Below are 4,271 nucleotides of genomic sequence, written 5' to 3' on the forward strand. Positions count from 1 at the left end.
CTCAGCCCTTCCTCTCGGCAAATTGATCCATGACTGATTGTTGGATGAGGAATTCCCTTATTCAGATAGAGAAAACGTTGGATTGACGTTAGGCCTAACATTGCATTGTTCCGAATCGGGGCAGAGATCAAACACGGGAATAAGAAGCAAGCTCGCCTTCCTTTTTGATCATTTCGATAGGAAGGATTGGTCTACCAAAGCTGTCATTTGTGATGACTCTACGAGGAAAACCGGGGGTATTTCCGTCTTGTTGGGAGAGAAAAGCGTAAGCTAGCTTAGGAGGTCCAATGAAAGAGGGACTGATGGCTGACTATTCGGCATAGTACGAACCTTTACAAACCTTACATGTTCATTATTAGAGCTCTTATTCCCTACTCTACGTATCTATCTCTCTTTCTACAATAGATATGTAATAGTTGATATGTTTAAGGGTATGACAGGAACACTGAAAACTTAAGGGTATGACAGGAACACTGAAAACTTAAGTGCTATAATTGATTCAATAAATGATTATTTATTTCTAAATTATATTTTCAGTTTAAAAAGTAAGTATTCATTTGCATGTATATCATTTAAAAATATCTTATTTTGTGCATATACCCTTCTAAAGTTTATATTGACATTTATACCCTTCTACAATAACTTATTTGCATATACTCTTTTAAAGTTGATATTTGTATGTGTACTCCTTTAAAATTCTTTGATGAGTTATAGACTCTCGAGAAATTTATTTACTTATATATCCTTTTAAATTTTATATTCATATGTATACCTTTTAAGTAACATTTTGATACGATCTCGCCTCTGGCTATGGAGCTTTGATATCAGATTGATACGATCTCCCCTTTAGGCTAAGGTTCGATCTCTTCTAATTTCTTGATCTAGACTAAATCTGGCACGGAATTTTGAAATAAGATCCCAAAATATGCTGTCGTCGGATCGACGTGATATTTTAATATGTTGTAGCCCCAAAAAAGAGCTTTCCAACAAATTTAGTTTCAGGTGAATCGGATTTGGGGATCTCAAGATATCATCCGATTAATGGATGAAGGTCAGGGTGGTATGTTTTGGATCGTGGATGGAGGCATGTAATCTTAGGTAATGGTGGTTGAAGGTGGATCGGTGTTAATGGGGTGGCATCGGTGAAAAGTGGTGGTGGAAGGGTTACGGTTGATGGAAGGGTTAGGGTAAGTGTTGGATAGATTAGAAGAAGGGGGAGGAGAGGGCCACCCCTAAGGGACTAGGGTGATTGGCCGGTCGAGAAAGGTTAGAAGTGGCATTGCCGGGGATTGAGAGAACGGGAGCGAAGAAGACGAAGGAGGCAAGGCAAACTTAATTTTCAATAATCAATAATTACTTTGGTTGCCATCCACATCCTTTTATAGACTAGCCAACAACTCAAATTAACCCTAACAATACAATTTTCGCCGATCGCATTCAAACTCGCCCGACCGCGTTCGAACGCATCGAGTTCGCTCCTCTGGATTTCCGAACGCGATGCAGGCATTCGAACGCGCGATCGAATGCACCTGTCGGTATTTGCGAACGCGATGCAGGCATTCACAGTGCGTTCGAACGCACCGCGTTCGAACACACATTGCACTCTCTTCACCCACGTTCACAACCCCGTTCACAAACCGCGTTCGAACTCACTCCACCCACGTTCGAACGCGACTTACAGAAAACTTATTTTAATAGAAATTAAACACTAAAACATGAAACAAAAACACTCCTAAAGTGAATCCATGCTCGAGACGACGTCGGTGAAGTCCGAATCGTATCAATCCACCACGCTTCTGCAACCTTGTCCTCAAGGTTTGAAATTTGGGAAGCGATCCATGATATCTGACTCTAGCTCCCATGTAGACTCGTCAATAGGTTTGCCCAGCCACTCAATCAGCACTTCAATCTCTAATCTGGACCCATGGCGTCTTCTCCTATAGCCTAAGACTCGGACCAGTTCATTGGAGCCATCTTCCTCCATTGGTTCGAGTAAGGCCGAACCCACCAACATGGTTAGGCCTGATCTGGGCCTTTAATGCCGATACATGGAAGACCGAATGTATCCTTCCTTCAGGTAGGTCCAACCGGTAAGCTACTAGACCAATTCGTTGTAGTACTTGGTACGGACCATAGTACTTGTAACCCAACTTTTGGTTCAAAACTGTCCTCAATGTGGATTGTCGATACGGTTGAGCTCGAACGAACACCAATTGATCCACCTCAAATTCTCGCTTACGTCGGCCTTTGTCATGAGTTTGCTTCATGCGGTTTTGGGCTGTGGCTAGGTGAGTCTTGAGCCGCCTCAATGTTTCATCTCGATCAGCAAGCTCCAAGTGAAGCTCGGTCCTATCCGCCGCCGCGAGTCTATCGTAGGCACGCAAGACAAGAGGAGTGCACCCATAAACCGCCTCAAAGGGGGTCATGCCGATGCTAGAGTGATGAGCGATATTGTATCACCACTCAGCCCATGGAAGGAATTTGACCCAATTCTTTGGTCGGTCCGCCACAAAGCATCGCAAGTATTGCTCTAGTCCGTGATTCACCACCTCGGTTTGGCCATCCGTTTCGGGGTGATAAGCTGAACTAAGGTTGATTTGCGATCCCGGTCTAACACGATCGTCCTAGGCATCCCATGCAAGCGTGCCACTTCCCGAACAAAAATTTCAGCAACCCTTTTCACTGAAAATGGGTGAGACAATGCTATGAAATGAGCATATTTGCTCAATCTATCCACCACAATAAACACCGCCGATTGTCCTCGAACCTCCGGCAGCCCCTTGATGAAGGTCCATGGAGATATCCTCCCAAATACGCTCCGGTATAGGCAGTGGTTGCAGCAGCCTGTTGGGCTTAAGTGCCTCCGATTTGACTCGTTGGCAGATTTAACATTCATGCACATGCTTCTTCACGTCCGTCTTCATCGCTATCCATGTACAGTTTTAGGCCAGCCGCTTGTAGGTACGTAATACTCCTTCATGACCCGCTATAGGAGTATCATGGAAGTGTGCTATCAATAATCTCCGTAGCTCTTCGTTCCGGGGTACCTTAATTCGCCCGCGCTCTAGTACTAACCTATCGCGCTCCTCGTGCTTAGGGTGGCTTGAGAGGTTCTCTCTCAACTCCTCCATGAGTCGGACCAGCTCACTATCCTCTGCACTGGCTCTTCGCAGATCTGAGAAGAAAGGAAAGGTGGGTGCCGAGAAAGAAGCGAGCTCCCTTGCGTCCCTTTTGTTTGGAAGTCCAAGCAGCGGTTTACTTCCATCCAGCAGCACTCTCTAGTCATTTCTCCAAAATGTCAATGTGAGGCTTGTAAAATCAAATGTCAAGGGCCCCAAGCTTGGAAGCCATTGAGTCCCCAAAACAATGTCGGCACCTCGCAAGGCCAACGGATAAATATCCAATGTGAAAGTTTGGCCTTGCACCTTCAATTCCACACCTCCACATATAAAATCTGCTCGCAATGTGGTGCCATCTCCGATCGTCACATCGAACCCTTCCGTGGGTTCCGATTCTAGCTCAATTTTCTTAAGGAGCCTCTTATCAATGAAGTTATGGGTGGATCCGGTGTCAATCAAGATTCTCACTGTGGTCTTCTTGACTACACCATTCACCCGTAATGTCTTAGGCGCAGCTGTCCCCGAGTACGCGTGGAGGGAGATTTCGGCTATTATGTCCTCCACGGTTTGCTCCTCATCTTTTTCTCCTTGATGTCCAGCCACACGTTCATTTTCAACTACAAACTCACTCTCAGCTTCCACCAATCCATCGATTAGCATCACCGATCCCATCGATTTAGCACAGCGATGCCCGGGTACAAACTTCTCATCATCGGAAGCATAGGCCCTTGGCCCTTCGTTCCTCCACTTGGGCAGGTGTGAGTGCTTGTTTTGGACCTCTAGGTGCGTACTTCACATCTTGGGATGGCTTCAAGGGTGCTCGAGGAGGAACCACTACAGCAGCAACTCTTGGTGCTCTGGTGATGTTTCCTGTTGGTTGAGATTGATTGCGGCTTCCTTGGCTCGTCCAACTCTGTATCAGGTGTAACTTCATGGCCCTATGTTTGTCTTCCATAAGCATCGCATCTTCGAAGGCCTCCTTTAAGGTTCTAGGCCTTAAAGCCCTCATATCGGCTTGTATGTCACCCCGCAGCCCGGAGATGAAGGTCCTACGAAGTTACTGATCCGTCCATGGTGGGTGACATCGGCTACAAATCCTCTCAAATTCTTCTTGGTATGCCCCAACCGTAGTTTTTTGCACTGTCTTGGAGA

This window comes from Typha angustifolia, chromosome 4 (assembly GCF_048772165.1).
Source record: "Typha angustifolia cultivar Huaian chromosome 4, ASM4877216v1, whole genome shotgun sequence".
NCBI classification, from domain to species: domain Eukaryota; kingdom Viridiplantae; phylum Streptophyta; class Magnoliopsida; order Poales; family Typhaceae; genus Typha; species Typha angustifolia.